The sequence below is a fragment of the Callospermophilus lateralis genome, chromosome X (genome assembly GCF_048772815.1).
Source record: "Callospermophilus lateralis isolate mCalLat2 chromosome X, mCalLat2.hap1, whole genome shotgun sequence".
Lineage (NCBI taxonomy): Eukaryota > Metazoa > Chordata > Mammalia > Rodentia > Sciuridae > Callospermophilus > Callospermophilus lateralis.
Window position 1 is genome coordinate 93,467,475 of NC_135325.1, and position 16,734 is coordinate 93,484,208.

At 45.8% G+C, this 16,734-nt stretch overlaps 1 pseudogene; it reads left to right on the forward strand.

Moving 5' to 3' along the window:
- The first annotated feature begins 2,046 nt into the window (after positions 1 to 2,046).
- LOC143638641 (RNA polymerase II subunit A C-terminal domain phosphatase SSU72 pseudogene) lies at positions 2,047 to 2,637 on the forward strand (annotated as a pseudogene).
- The last annotated feature ends 14,097 nt before the right edge of the window (positions 2,638 to 16,734 follow it).

The following is a 16,734-nucleotide window of genomic DNA, read 5'->3' on the forward strand; positions in this document are numbered from 1 at the left end:
TCAGCAGGGTGGGTATGTGCCTAGGAGTGCTCTGTGGGTTTTTCCAAGGATAAGGGTCACACCCACTTCCTTGGACAGGCCTTGAGGTAGAAGCTGCTGTTATTTATTTATTTTCAAAAATGGAGTCACATCAGTTTCTCACCAGCTCATCCTGAGGCCTGGGCACCAGGACTTGCACACCTGTCTCAGAGCTGTGTGCTGGATCTGGAGGGTCTGGCAGCCAAAAGGAATGTGGAGCCCGGTCATGTCTGGGGCTCAGCTGTTCTGTGTCACAGGCACTGAGACCCATGTGTTTGCCATGAAGCTCAGTGCGATGGGCTGAGTTAGGGGCTTGAGAAGGTTTGGGAGACTGGGAACTGGGAGTCCAAGGGCCCTATTGTGTTCTGGACTGATGCCAGACATGGCAGGTCCAGGAGACCAGTGGATTCCAAACTGGGGAAGGAATCAGAGCCTGGCTGGTGTCGCGACCTGGTCAGTGTTGGCCCGAGTGTGTTTTGGGAACCTGGTGGGCACGGGACCCACTGGTTGGACGAGCTGAGAACAAAATGCCCTCCCACCCTCTTCCAAGCATCTGACCCACTATAGCCAGCCCCTTCAGTCTGTGCCAGCCTCAGGACTCACAGAGCTGAGGAGAGCCAGGCTCTCTCCAGCCTTTCTAACCTGTGCTCCCCTGGGTGAAATGCTCTCAGTTTCTGACTTTTCACAGGATTGTGAGGCTCAGACAGGCCCACGTAGACTTAGCTGCAAACTTATGGATCTGGGTTTCCTGATTCTTTAAGCTCTGCCATGCTACAGTCCCCAAATTGCTCCTGGATCACAAAGGATTGATAAACTCTGGTGGAGAGGATTTTTAAAATATTCAATTAATGTGCCAAGCAGTCTGGGGTTCATCCAGGGCAGACTGTCCCTCCCGGTATCAGGATTTTTCACTCTGAACCTCTGGGAGACATGTTACAATTCTGCTATTTGAGTTCTGGGTAGCTGAGCTAAGGGAAATGCTGGCTCACACTAATCCTCCATCTTTCCCCTCAAAAAACCCAAAATCTTTATAAGGTCCTTGCTTAGCATCTGGATGGCTATCTTAAGTAACAGCTACCATTTTAAGGAAAAATTTTCACTTTCCTGCCCAAGAGCATTTCCGAGAAAGGCTGAGGACTCCCTCATACCAAACCAGCCCTTACCACTGCATTAGGACCTGCCTGGAACTCAAGCCTGTTTTGCCTCTCTCTCCTATAGAGAGATGGCTTTTATTTGTCGCCTCTGACAAATAAACTCTGTGGTATCTCTAGCTGGTCTCCATCTTTCATTTCTCACTTAACCGGCTCTCCTTCCTCGCTTTCCCTTCACGCTTAACCAGGCTCTGACCCCGCAGGCCAGCAGCAGCTGTGTACAGCACGTGGGCCTCAGGAGAGAGCTCTTGGCCTTGGCCAACTGTGGCCAGACCTTTGGGAAGCCTGCCCTTTGGAGAGGTAGGGTGTTATGGTGTGGAGGTGAGGTGTCCCCCAAACCTCAGGAGAGAGAACACAAGAAGGTTGGAAGAGAAATGATTGGGTTATAGCCTTAACCTAGTCAGTGAATTAATCCCTGGTGGAATTAACTGAGTGGGAACTGGAGGCAGGTGGAGCGTGGCTGGAGGAGGCGGGAATTGGGGCGTGGCCTTGGGGTATATACTTGTATGTGGCAAGTGCAGACCTTGCTCTCGCTTCTGGTTATCTTGAGAGCTGCTTCCCTCCACCACGTTCTTCCACCACGATGTTCCTCCTCATCTGAAGCCCCCAGGAATACAGCCAGCCTTCTACTGACAAGACTTCCCAAACCGTGAGCCCTCAAACTTTTCCTCTTCTAAAAATTTTTCTTGTTGAACCTAATTAAAACAATAAAAATCCTGACTATAATACAGGGGTCTCTCCTTGGTTCTAGGGACCAGCGGGCTGCTTGGCATTCCCAGGCTGTGAGTTGTATAAAGCTGTTTTGCATCCCTGCCTGGGATTAGCTGCTTTCCATTTTGCTTTGGCTGAAGCAGGTGGGTGGAAGTAGAGGATAGCGATGGATCTGCATTGGTCACGTCTGCGGGTGGCTGTCGTGTGCTCCAATAACCAGAACCGGAGCATGGTGGCACACCGCCTCCTCAGCAAACGAGGATTCAATGTCAGGTCCTTTGGAACAGGAGCTCACGTGAAGCTTCCAGGACCAGCACCTGGCAAGCAAAATGTTTATGATTTCAGAACCACATATGATGAGATGTTCCACGATCTTCTTAGGAAGGATGAAAACTTCTATGCACAGAATGGCATTTTATATATGTTAGACAGAAATAGGAGAATCAAGCTCCGGCCAGAAAGGTTCCAGGACTGTAAAGATGAGTTTGATTTGATCTTCACATGTAAAGAGCTAGTCTACGACCAGGTGGTGGAAGTTCTTAATTCCAGAGAACAGGTAACCTGCCAGCCAGTGCACGTGATCAACGTGGACATCGTGGACAACCATAGAGAGGCCACCCGGGGAGGGCTCATTATCTGTGAGATCTGCCAGTGTATCCAGCACTTGAGTGACATGGAGAATGACATTGATGGCCTGCTGCAAGATTTTGAGAAGAAGACTGGCAAGGCTTTCCTGCACACTGTCTGCTTTTACTGAAGATAGACGCTTCACGCCATCCAAAACCACCTTCTTGAACTTTCTTTCTTTGAGAGGGGTACTGAGGATTGAATTTGGGGGCACTTGACTACTGAACCACATCCCCAGCCCTATTTTGTATTTTATTTGGAGACAGGCTCTCACTGAGTTGCTTAGCAGCCTGCTTTTGCTGAGGCTGGCTTTGACCTCGGGATCCTCCTGCCCCAGCTTCCTGAGCTGCTCTTTTGTTAATATTTTTTTTCCTTCCTGGTATCTTTTTTTTTTTAGATACTTGGCCAGTGAACTGTGACATTTTGCAAACGTTATATATTGAAAAAAAAGAAGCACATAGGTACCAGATTAAAACCATTCGTTTTTTTGTTTCATTTTTATTTATGAAGAAGATATAGATTATAAAGGGGTTTATCTTTAACCCAAAAAGAAAGAAGGGAATGATACATCCCCTTAACATATGTGTGTCTTTATGCCTGTCTTTTCCTTTTTGCCCCTCCTAACTTCCTACATTAAAGTATTAACTCATTGCTTTAGTTAAGTACTTATTTATGTTGAGAAGGAACCTGGCCAATAAATATATAGATGCCAAAAAATAGATGATGTCTATCTTTTTAAAAATTTGTTCTAATTATACATGACAATAGAATGCATTTTGACACATTGTACACAAATGGAACATCTTCTCCTTCCTCTGGCTGTACATGGTTCAGAATCACACAGGTACTGTAACCATACATTGCATAGGGTAATAATGTCCATCTAATTCCACTATCCTTCCCATCCCCACCCCCTCTCCCCTTCCTTGACTCCCCTTTGCACAATCCAAAGTTCTTTTTTTCTTTCCTACCCCTGTTCCCATTATGGATCAGCATCCACTTACCAGAGACAACATTTGGCCTTTGGTTTTTGGGTTTGGCTTATTTTGCTTAGCACGATATTTTCCAGCTCCTTCTATTTACCTGCAAATGGTGTAATTCCATTCTTTTTTAAAGGCTGAGTAATATTCCATTGTGTATATGTACCACATTTTCTTTATCCATTCATCCGTTGAAGGGCACCTAGGTTGGTTCCATAGTTTAGCTGTTGTGAGTTGAGCTGCTATAAACCCTGATGTGGCTGTGTCACTGTAGTATGCTGATTTTTAAGTCCTTCTATCTTTAAGAACCATCTTTTAACTGGGAATACAAATGTAATTACATATGACATCCTCCAGTCAATACCTAACTCTGAGCTACTCCACGATATACACATATTTCAAAACATCATTTTGTAACCACAACTATGTACACGTTTTGTCAATTGAAATGATAAGGGACTGGGAATATAGCTAAATGCTGTGCACTTGCCTAGCATATGAGGCCCTGGGTTCAGCACTGGGGGGAAAAAAGATAAGCTTGTGTTTCATGCTGGTTATCTTCTGTTTGATTCTCCAGGTGACTTCACCCTTCTAACATCCTGCTCTATGCCCCAAAAGATAGTTCATGTAACATGTCAATCTGGCTAGGTTGAACCACAGTCCCCAAAATTTCTGCTGTGAGCTGCTAAGGGGAATTCCCTGAGGCAATAGCTCTTTTCTAGAAAACACACCTTCTTTGAATTATTCAATCAAAGGCTAACCTAGGTACTGCTGTGACGGTATTTTGCAGTTGTAATTAAAGTCTCTCATCAGTTTCTGTTGAGTAAGTCAAAAGGCAGATTTTGTTAGGGCCTGGCCTATTCCGATGGAAGCCCTTTAAAAGGAAGGCTAAGCCCCCTGAGAACAGAAACACAAAGCAGCAGGAAGAAAGGAAGGAAGCCTTTCAACATGTCTCCATCTAGGGATCTTCACACTGTTGTGGCTGTTTGCTGACTGTTGGCCTGAGGTAGTGGTTGAGTCTGCAACTGCTCTGCCTTTCCCTGGACCTTCCTTCAATCTCTTCAGCTCCTGATTGAGATAGAGTCTACCTTCTTGTGATCTTCCCTTCCTGATTGCATGCCCCATGGACTTTGGACTTTCCAGCCAGCCTGACAATTGATTGGGTAAGGAAACTCCTTGTAATAACCCCCTACACACACACACACACACTCACACTCTCACACACACTCTCACACTCACTCACATACACTCACACTCACAGAGAAGTGATTTGTGTATGTATTGGCTATGTCTCCCATTGGTTCTGCTTCTCTGGTTGAATATCAACTACACACCTTGCTTGAGAGGCTCATTACTATAAATAAATTCCATGGGCTTCCTTGGTCTCTGATTTCTGGTGGTAGATTAGAGGAAGGAAAATATGATTTTATAGAGGATTTATCCCTATTTACTTATTGTCTTGCCCTGACATCTTTCCTGTGAAAGACCTAAGCAACCTCATTCTACTTGGGAGCTCATTTTGCTCTGAAACTTAACCCCTGACCTACTGCAGTCCTAAAGTCAGGAAAATACCACAGAGAAGCTCTGTGGAAACAGTTCTCAGAAAAGCCACAGATGGTGATCGCCTAAGATAGGCCAAGATATTGAACTATCTGAAATTCCAGATGGCCCCTACCTAGGTGTGGTGACCAATATCTAAACTAGAAGCCCTGTAGCTTGGCATGTACCTGCCTTGCGACACCCTCAGGATCTAAATCAATCATTTTCAAGTGCGTCAACCCCTTGAACTAACCAATAATCCTTTCCGGATTCTTTCCCGCCACTTGATATACTAATCATGTTTTAGAGTTGTTTGATTTTCCGACGGTGTGTGATGATTTGCTAAGATATACTATGATGTATGTAGGGGTCCCTGCCTTCCCCAAAGAGTGTATAAACTGCTGCAAACCCTGGACTCGGGGCCTATCAGCCAGTTGCTGTGTGTGCGCGTGGAGGACGGAGCTAGCTTGCAATAAACACCTCTTTGCTGCTTACAACGATTTTGGTCTCTGGTGGTCTTTGGGGGGTCCCGAATTCGAGCATAACATATGGTGGCTCGTCCAGGATCCCCCTTATAAGCCTACCAAGACACCCCGATTGAGAGGTGATGAAAACCCATCCGATAAGTAAAGGCATTGTTGATCTGTAAGTTTCTGTACTCTGGTTGCCTGCAGGTTCTGGTTCTGCATTGTGTGGTTGGCAAAAGGTTCAGGTGGACGCACCGAAGGGCAGCTGACGGGTTTTGTGGGAGACGTCCCCAGCCCCTTCTGGGTTCTGAGTGGATTGCCTTTAGTAAAGTATTTTGTGAAGTATATAGTAAAGTATTTTGTAACTGACAGATCCTCCGTCTGCCTCTGCTTTTGGTTTCTGGGTAGCAATCCACACCACGCTGCAAATTCTGTGGCCGTGCTCTGAATTTTGTGTTATCTGTGTTTGTATTGTCCTGTCCACTTCCACCCCAACACCCTGGCAAGGGAACTAATTCCCTCAGAATTCTTGCAGGTCGTAAGCCACCAGGGGAGACCGGCAGCAGAAGATCTACTCTGCCTTCTGAAATCCTCTTTGAAATGGCCTCGGGGTGCTCACAATTAATGGGAGGCATTTGCTGTCTGTTTGTGTTACAACCTTGATTTTGTGAATAATTGTAGCTGTTTTCTCTTTTTACCTAGACATGGGACAAACTCGGACTACTCCTTTGACTGTACTGACTGACCATTTTATAGACGTTAGGGAAAGAGGACATAATTTGGGAATAGAGATAAAGAAAAGAAAGCTAGTTACTGTCTGTTCCACCGAGTGGCCCACCTTTGGTGTAGGGTGGCCACCAGAGGGGACCTTTGATAAAAGTGCAGTCCTCCAAGTAAAGATTGTGATTTTTCGTCCAAAAAGAGAGGGACATACAGATCAGATTCCTTATATCTTAGTGTGGACGTACTTACTCGAGGACGCCCCTAATTGGCTAACTCCCTTTTTACATGTGGCACATGAAGCCAACATTTTTGTAGCAAAAGAGGTCGATTCTGGGCCACGAACTCTGGGACCTACCCGACCGTCAGCCCCCCTATATCCAGTTCTCCAAGGGGGCGATGACCCACTTCTCTCGGAATCCTTGGAATCCGAGCCTCCTCCCTGTGTGCACCCCACTAACCAGCCGGATGAGGAGGGTGCAGGGGGAGGAGCAAGAAGAGCAGACGGGCACTGGAAGGACCAGCAGGGGGAACCTGAGGGTGAGCCCAACAAGCCCTGTCCCCTGCTCAATCTCCTGATACCACCATGGTCTTGCCCCTCAGGGAGATAGGGCCCCTGACAAGATCAGGAACCCTAGACTTCAGTACTGGCCCTTCTCCACTAGTGATTTATACAAACCCCCCTTATTCTGACAACCCAAAGAGTTTAATTTCTCTCCTGGATAGTGTTATGTTTACTCACCAGCCTACCTGTGATGATTGCCAACAACTGTTCCACATCCTCTTCACCATGGAAAAAAGGGAAAGAATCCAGAAGGAGGGCAGGAAACTGGTCCATGGAGATGATGGGCAACCTGCCACCAACCCTGACCTGATTAGTTCTGCTTTTCCCTTGAGTAGGCCACCCGCAGTCGAGTGGGACCACAACACAACAGAAGGTAGGGGGAGACTCAAGATCTATCACCAGACTCTAATGGTGGGTCTCTGAGCTGCGGCCTGAAAACCGACTAATTTGGCTAAAGTTTATACAATAATACAAGGGAAACAGCCTGCTAGCTACCTAGAAAGGTTAATGGAAGCCTTTAGACAATTTACCCCAATGAATCCGGAGGCTCTGGAGAATCGGGCAGTGGTAGTAATGGCTTTTGTTAATCAGGCAGCTCCAGATATTAAAAGGAAACTACAAAAGCTAGAGAATTTAGAGGGTAAGAGTGTTCAGGATCTCTTGGCAACAGCACAGAGAGTCTATAGAAATAGGATGCTCCTGAGGACAGGCAAATAAAAGCCACCAGGGAAATGACAAGGGTGTTGGTAGCAGCAGTACAAGGAAGGGAAAGGAGGCAAAGTCTGGGGAACTGGGGCAGAGACCAAGAGCAGGAGCAATGCCGATCTATCTGCCTGTGACTGCATAGAGTCCAATGTGCTTGCTGCAAGGAGACAGGTCTCTGGGCAAAGGATTGCCCTAAGACAAAGGAAATGGGGCTGGGGCCCCATCCCCCTAAATGCACCCCATCACTGGTGACTAACATAGAGGAAGATTAGGGGTGTCGGGGTTCGGCTCCCCTCCCGGAACCCAGGGTAACTCTTAAGGTGGAGGGGACTCCAATAGAGTTTCTAATGGACACGGAGCTCAACACTCTGTATTGACTGAGCCGCAAGGAAAATTATCTAAAAGGACTTCTTGGGTACAGGGGGCTACAGGGATTAACAATGTTAATTGTTATGGACTACCTGAAGAACAGTGGACCTAGGTGTGGGCCAGGTATCCCACTTGTTCTTAGTTATTCCTGACTGCTCCTACCCACTGTTGGGAGGAGACTTACTCACAAAAATTAGAGCTCAAATTCACTTTCAACCCAGAGGCACTACAATCTCTGATGGTCAGGGGCAACCTATTCAGGTACTGACTGTGATCTTAGAGGATGAATATATACTGTACCAACAACCCGTCCCAGGCAATTAGGCTATAGATTATTGGCTAAAGGAGTACCCAGAAGCATGGGCAGAGACAGGAGGTATGGGTCTGGCCAAACAGCAGCCGGCAGTGTTTGTGGAATTCGAGCCTGGAGCGGACCCAGCTAGGGTTCGTCAATACTCTATGTTGGTGGAAACTCGAGCAGGAATAACCCCCCCATATTCAGTGATTGTTAGATTCAGGGGTCCTGCAGTCCTGCCAGTCAGCCCAGAACACTCCGCTTCTGCCTGTTCAAAAGCCTCAGTCCAACCACTACCGGCCCATCCAAGACCTAAGGGAGGTGAACAAAAGGGTGATGGACATTCACCCCACTGTTCCTAACCCATATACCCTCCTAAGCTCCCTGCCACCTGAAAGGCAATGCTATACAGTACTAGATCTAAAAGATATCTTCTTTAGTCTGCCCCTGGCTCCCAAGAGTCAACAAGTATTTGCCTTTGAGTGGTCAGGCAAGGAAAAAGGAATCAATGGACAACTAATGTGGACCAGACTCCCACAAGACTTCAAGAATTCTCCTACTATCTTCGATGAAGCACTCCATGAGGACCTAGGTGAGTCCTGGGAGAAGCACCCTGAGCTAACTCTCTTACGGTATGTAGATGATTTGTTGGTTGCAGCTCAGACCAGAGAGGAGTGCCTAAAAGGGACCAGAGACCTATTGCAGACCCTGGGGGACCTAGGTTACCAAGCCTCAGCCAAGAAAGCTCAAATCTGCAAGCCTGAGGTGACATACCTAGGGTATCTGTTAAAAGACGGGCAACGCTGGCTAACACAGGCCAGAAAAGAAACAGTTTTAAAAATCCCTGTACCCCAGACCCCAAGGCAAATGAGGGAGTTTCTGGGATCTTCTGGCTTTTGCAGGCTGTGGATACCTGGGTTTGCTGAATTAGCCAGGCCTCTGTACGAATGCATGAAAGAAACTCAGCCCTTCCAGTGGACCATGGAGATGTGCAGAGCCTTCGATCAAATTAAGACTGCATTGCTGTCTGCACCTGCTCTAGGGCTACCTGATGTCACGAAACCATTCTATCTATACATTGATGAGTGGAAGGGGGTTGCTAAAGGGGTCCTAACCCAGTATCTGGGTCCCTGGAAGAAGCCAGTGGCCTACTTGTCAAAAAGGCTGGAACCTGTGGCAGCCGGCTGGCCACCTTGCTTGAGGATGATAGCTGCTACTGCCCTAATGGTAAAGGATGCCAACAAACTAACCTTAGGACAAGAGCTATATATCACCACCCCCACGCCATTGAGGGAATCCTGAAGCAACCCCCGGACCCATGGATAAGCAATGCCTGGCTCACCCATTATCAAGGGCTGTTACTTAACCCTCTCAGAATCACCTTCCAGGCACCCTCAGCTCTCAATCCCGTGACCCTGCTACCCAACCCTGACTTGGAGCCTCCCTTTCATGACTGTGCACAGATCCTAGCACAGGTCCACAGCATCAGAGAAGACCTCAAGGACCAGCCCTTGCCAGATTCGGAGCTTATCTGGTTTACGGATGGAGCAGCTTCATTCAACAAGGTCAGAGGTATGCGGGCGCAACAGTGGTAACAGAGACTGGGCACAACAGTGGTAACAGAGACTGAAGTGGTATGGACTGAGCCCCTCCCAATGGGAACATCAGCCCAAAGAGCTGACCTGATAGCCTTGATCCAAGCACTAACTCTGGGAAAAGACAAAAAGCTGACTATGTACATCGATAGTCGGTATGCTTTTGCCACGGCCCACATACATGGTGCCATCTATAAGGAAAGAGGGCTACTGACAGCCGAGGGAAAGACTATAAAAAATAAAGAAGAGATATTGGCCCTCATTACTGCCCTATGGTTGCCTAAGAAATTGGCCATTGTCCACCATCCAGGATATCAGAAACCTAAGGACATGATATCCTGAGGGAACAATCTGGTGGATAAAACTGCTCGGGGAATAGCCATGCAAAGAGAGACTGTGATGATAGCCAACCTGCCTGACCTGGGGCCCCGAAGCCCACCAGAAATGCCACAATATTCCAAGGAGGACTTAGAGTGGATTAAAGAACTGCCTATGACTCAGTGCCTTAATGGATGGGGGCGAGGCTCCTGATGTCATGTGATAATACCTGAAAAATTAGGCAACAGAATTTTACAAAAAATGCATCGCTCTACCCACATGGGTGAGAGAAAGACGCAGGACCTACTAAGGCATGCTAAGATAAAGATTAAAAATGCAAATTCCAAGATCCAGCAGATTATTGCTACCTGTAAGGCCTGCCAGCTAAAGAATGTGGGCCACAGCACAACCAACCTTGGGAATTGGGTAAGAGGAGACAGACCAGGAGCCTGACAATTGATTGGGTAAGGAAATTTCTTGTAATAACCCCCTACACACACACACACACTCACACTCACAGAGAAGTGATTTGTGTATGTATTGGATGTGTCTCCCATTGGTTCTGCTTCTCTGGTTGAATATTAACTACACACCTTGCTTGAGAGGCTCATTACTATAAATAAATTCCATGGGCTTCCTTGGTCTCTGATTTCTGGTGGTAGATTAGAGGAAGGAAAATATGATTTTATAGAGGATTTATCCCTATTTACTTATTGTCTTGCCCTGACATCTTTCCTGTGAAAGACCTAAGCAACCTCATTCTACTTGGGAGCTCATTTTGCTCTGAAACTTAACCCCTGACCTACTGCAGTCCTAAAGTCAGGAAAATACCACAGAGAAGCTCTGTGGAAACAGTTCTCAGAAAAGCCGCAGATGGTGATCGCCTAAGATAGGCCAAGATATTGAACTATCTGAAATTCCAGATGGCCCCTACCTAGGTGTGGTGACCAATATCTAAACTAGAAGCCCTGTAGCTTGGCATGTACCTGCCTTGCGACACCCTCAGGATCTAAATCAATCATTTTCAAGTGCGTCAACCCCTTGAACTAACCAATAATCCTTTCCGGATTCTTTCCCGCCACTTGATATGCTAATCATGTTTTAGATTTGTTTGATTTTTCCCACGGTGGTGATGATTTGCTAAGAGATGCTATGATGTATGTAGGGGTCCCTGCCTTCCCCAAAGAGTGTATAAACTGCTGCAAACCCTGGGCTCGGGGCCTCTTAGCGTCACCAGTTGCTGTGTGTGCGCGTGGAGGACGGAGCTAGCTCGCAATAAACACCTCTTTGCTGCTTACATCGATCTAGGTCTCTGGTGGTCTTTTGGGGGTCCCGAATTCAAGCATAACACCTGCAGGTTGCCACAGTCTAATTTGTGTACCTTGACCATGTCACAGTGTCCCTGAGGTTGCCCTACATACACAACTTTCCCTCCTCATTGCTTTAGGCCTGGAAGTGGTCACCACCTCTCTGCAATGTCATTGGTCCCAAGGTAAGACATGATGTTCTGTTAGTTCTCTATACCATGCTCTCGGGTTTGTTAATAACCCCTTTATTAAGCGTTTCTGAAATTATTGTGCTTTATCATTTTCTGAAATTATTGTGCTTTTTAACATGATAAAGCCTTAAAAGCTTAGTTTAATTAGAATTACTTACAGATAAAATAATAGAAGGCATTGAATATTTTTAATAAACTTGGTGCAGGGGAATTTTTATTTATTTTTAATTTTTTATTTTATTTTATTTTTTTAGAGTGGAAAGTAGAAGCTTTATTAAAGGACAGCAGAAAGACTTCTCCCCGGAGGAAGAAGGGGACCCAAAAGGCGGGATCCATGGAAGGGGAAGGTCTTCCCTTTTTTAGAGCTAAGGTCTTCTTTCAGCTTTCCCACACTCCTGTACTTTGTTTTCCTTTATCTTTCAGTGATAGAATGCAGGTGGGAAGGCCCAAAAGGTGAAAGATAGGTGGGCTGAAAGAGTAATCTTGGCAGGAAGGGCCTGGGGCAGCTTTTGATCAGCCTATTTCTCTGTTTGCTGGGTGCTGTTTCATTAACAGTTCCTTAGGATGGGTTCCAGGCCTTGGGGACATAAACATTTCAATTTCCCTAAGTGCTGCTCTGGTTTCCTGGATTCCATTCTCAATAATGGCCTGCATTTTATTCATCTTACTCAATATTAGACCTAATTTACCTAACTACACTAACTACCTATCTTTAAATCTGGCTTCATTCCCCCCTCTAATTTTGGGAACTCCTTACTGCTGTAAGGAAAGAGGGCAATGACAGTTCTGGCTTCTTCCAGCTGAAAGGGGGCAATATTGAGCAAGCAGTTTGGAGTCCCCCTTTTTTAAAAATCGGGTCTATCGAGTGGTCCATGATAGAAGTCCGATTGAGAAGTAACAGGGTGGAGGGCCATTTGAGTGATGGGTAGTCTATAAGAGAAACAAGAAGTTATTAGCACTGGAACTAGATTAATACAACAATAAATGCCACAGCATAGGAATATGCCAACAAGTATAATGACAATGACAGAGACTAACAATGTTTTCCATCAGGAAGTACCAGAGAACCAGGAGCTAAGATATTGTTCCCATGACAAGGTTGGCGAGGACATGGCTTGTATCTGAGCATGTAAATCTTTAAGGATATTAGTCACATTGCCTGAATTGTCAGGGATGTAAACACAACATTCAGTTTTAATAATGGCACAAGTACCACCTTGAGCTGCAGTGAGGACATCTAAAGCCATCCAGTTTTGTAAGATGACCTTCCTTATAAATGTTACTTCAGTTGTTAAAGAGAGAGATACTTTCCTCAGCCTCATGGAGGGCAGTTGAGTATAACCAAGTCATGGAATAAACAGTGAAGCTAGATGATTGTGTAGTGCCAAGGGAAGCACCTTAGGCCATGGGTAGTGGGTTTAAATAAGAGCAAGTCTTCATTTGAGTTACAGGTCCATCTAAATGTAGGGTTTGATATTTTAGAATCCTTAGCCCTCATTTGTTTGGCCAAACCCTAGCTATCTCTGAATCCTTGGGGCAATACAGTCCAAGTTAATTGAGATCTGCTATCCAGTTCCTCAAAGGCAAACAGATATTGTTATTGGGAGTCTAAGGGTATACAGTAAAAGGCATCCTTTAAGTTTAACACAGTAAACCAAGCAGTGGCTGCTGGTGTAATGCCAGATTCGTGGGACCCCAATAGACCTCCAGGAGCCGAATCTGATGCAATCACACAAGAGTCTTTATTGCAAGCTCAAGCCTGGACTCACAACCGTTCCTGATGCAGCGGTCCCAGGGAGTGAGTCCCGGTCCTTTGTTCAGTGAGGATTTATAGGTTTCTTGGGGATACTCTATGCGTCACAACATCACACAGGAAATCATTCCAAACCACAGGAAAGTCAAACAACAACTCTTAACATTGATTAGCACATTCACTGGTGGGAACAAGTTGGGTAGGGGTGATTGGTTAGTACATGAGGGGGGTTCTTTTGAACTGATTGGTTTAAGCCATGAGGGGTATACATGCTAAACTACATGGTTTCCCAACATGTTATCAACCACCATAAACTACTGGGGGATCATCTGGCATCCCAGGTATTTTTCCTTGTCTCATGCTGATTGGTGGTTGCTATGGGTCCTTACCTAGCCTAACTGAGTCAGGGACACCTGGCACCGCAGACCTCTCCTGTTATTTGTAGACAACTCAGCAGGGTGGGTATGTGCCTAGGAGTGCTCTGTGGGTTTTTCCAAGGACAAGGGTCATGCCCCCTTCCTTGGACAGGCTTTGCTCTGAGGTAGAGGCTGGTTTCTCAAAAGTGGAGTCACATCAGTTTCTCACTGGAATCTCAGATAACAGAGTGTATGGATTAGGAACTATAGTGTGGAAAGGAACAACTGCTTCATTAGTTATTCTCAGGTCCTGAACTAGTTGCCATTCCCCATTGGGTTTCTGAATACCTAAAATGGGTGTGTTACATGGGCTGTTGCAGGGCACTAAAAGTTTCTGTCTTTTGAGGTTCTGAATGATCTTCAATAAGCCCTTTTTTGCCTCTGGGCATAGGGGATATTGTCTCTGATGTGGAAAGACAGAAGGATCTTTTAATACTACTTTGATTGGAACTGCACTTTTTGCCCATCCAATTTTGCCTTCAGTAGCCCACACTTCAGAGTTTATATTACATTCTAATAAAGGCAAACATAATGGCCCTCGCGGTCCCAAATTCATTGTAATGGACGTCTGAAGTTTTGAAAGTAAGTTCCTTCCCAATAAAAGGGTAGGACATTCTGGGACTATCAGAAATGCATGAGAAAACATTATCCCATCCCATTCACAACTCAGTGGGGGAGTAAACTTTTGGGTAATAGGCCGTCCAGACACTCCTTGTACCATTATAGTATTAGAGGAAAGAGGTCGGGGTAAGAAGTGAGCACAGAGTAACTGGTGCCAGTGTCTTAGAGGAAGTTGATCTCTTGGCTCCCTATGGAGAAGCATACCCAGGGCTCACATGTGGTGATAGGAGTACAGGAGCCAGAGTTGAGCCTGGGGCCCCTCAGGCCTGTGTGGAGGAGTCTGGCTTCAAGGACCTATGCCCCTGAGAACAGTCACTCTTCCCGTGATTGCCTTGACATTTAGGGCAGGGCTTTTGGGGTGGTCGCTTGGCTATTGGGAAATCCTGTTTGAAATGTCCTTCCTCTCTGCAATGGAAACAAGTCCCTTTTGTGGATTGAGGAGCATTTCGTTTTTCTCCTTTTTTCACCCTGGGAGCTTACTCCTCTAAGAGCCAATACCAGCGCTTCAGTCCTTTTTCTGTCTCTGAGCTATTTCTCCTTTTCCTCTTGGTTTCTATTATAAAAAACAGAACTTTCAAGTCGGAGGATGATATCTAAAGATTGATCAGGGCCATATGCCAATTTTTGTAACTTCCTCCAAATGTCTGGGGCTGACTGAGTGATAAATTTGTCCTTTAAAAGTAGTTGGCCCTCTGTGGATTCAGGATCCACAGGAGTGTGTTTTCTCATTGCCTCCCTGAGTTTCTCCATGAAAATAGCAGGGCTTTCCTGGGAGCCCTGAATAATTTCTGAAACCTTAGAATAGTTAATGAGTTTTTGCTTGATTCTCCTGAGGGACTCGAGGACTAACATTTGAAAATGTCTAATTTTCCAAGCATCCTGTTCTTCATTTGGGTCCCAGTCAGGATCACTTCTGGGAACTGCCTGTGCCCCAGATGGATAATTGGGTTTGTTCCTAGTCTGTGCTGCTGGGGCAAGAGCAAGTTGTAGGTCATCCCCAAATTCTTCAGCTGCTCTTAGGGCTGTTTCCTTCTCATTGGAAGTCAAAGTCTGGTTGAGTAATAGCATAATATCTTTCCAGGTGAGGTCAAACACCTGGCATAAGTTTTAAAATACCTCAATATATTTATCTGGGTCTTTCAAAAATCTCCCTAAGTCTGTTTTTATCTGCCTTTGGTCTTGAAGGAAGAAGAGGGTATGTACTTTGATAGGTCCAAATTCTCCTCCTGGCATCTCCTGGAGAGGTCTATTGGGGCAGATGCAGAGAGGTCAGAGTATGGAGGACAGGAGGGCCGCTGTTGCACACCAACAGCATACGGAAATTTTGTGGGTCCTCTGATCCTTTCTCCTCAGTAGATGATTCTTTAAGATTTTCTCTCTTCATGGAAGATATCATAGTTAAGTCTACTTTACATTGTTGGCATAATTTGGGGTTTTCCCTTAGGACAAAGAAAACGTGGACATATGGCACCTCACACCATTTCCCTTCCCTTTTGCAAAATTTATCAAGCTGTAAAATTGTATTAAAATTGATATTTCCCTCTGGTGGCCAGGATTCTCCATCAGGGAGTTTGTATTGAGGCCAAGCCTGGCGGCAGAAGAAAATGAGGTGCTTTTTCTTGAGCATCTGTGGGTCAAACTGATCCCAATTTTTCAATATGCAGGTAAGAGGTGTACCTAGCATATTGGAGAGAGAAACTCCCATCTGAGTGAGAAGAGAAAAAACAGGACTCAGGTGCCCATGCTGGAGAAAACTGTTCTCATTGGGAGCGTCTGCCTAAGCTTGAGCTTCCTTACAGTCCAGAAAACCCATCTCTCACCTTGCTTTGCCAAGGGTGTGTCTGGTCCCCTTTGGCAAAGTGCTAGGTCCCAGTTTGCCCTGTGCCAGAGACCCTGGGAGGATTCAGGCTTAAGGGCATTACTGCTTTCCTCCCTGCCACTAAAAACCCACAGCAAAAGAGAATCGCCCACTCTTATATTTGCCTTTTTGCCCCGTAGACTAAAGGAATCTCCTGAGGGTGAGGGATATCTACTGGTTGTAAGGCATATAGCACTTTCTATCAGAGGGACTCCCGAAAGAGTTGATTCTAAAAATGCGTCCCTCTATCAGCTTAAAGAGAACTCAGCACATTCTAAACATTGGAACGGTAATGGGAAATTTTAAAACAGACTAGCGAAAGTTACCTATGCACATTAGGGAACCTGAGCAGCTTTTACTAATTATCCCATGTCTTTCTCAGCCCTTCGACCTGAATTGCTAACATTTCTGACCTGTGAAGGAAGGGGAGCATCCAGGAGGGAATGGATGCAGGGTTGGGAGTGTTGCATAGCCCATATGAAGGCAAATGTAATTGGGGCTTTCCCTCAGTGCCAGTCATCTACCGAT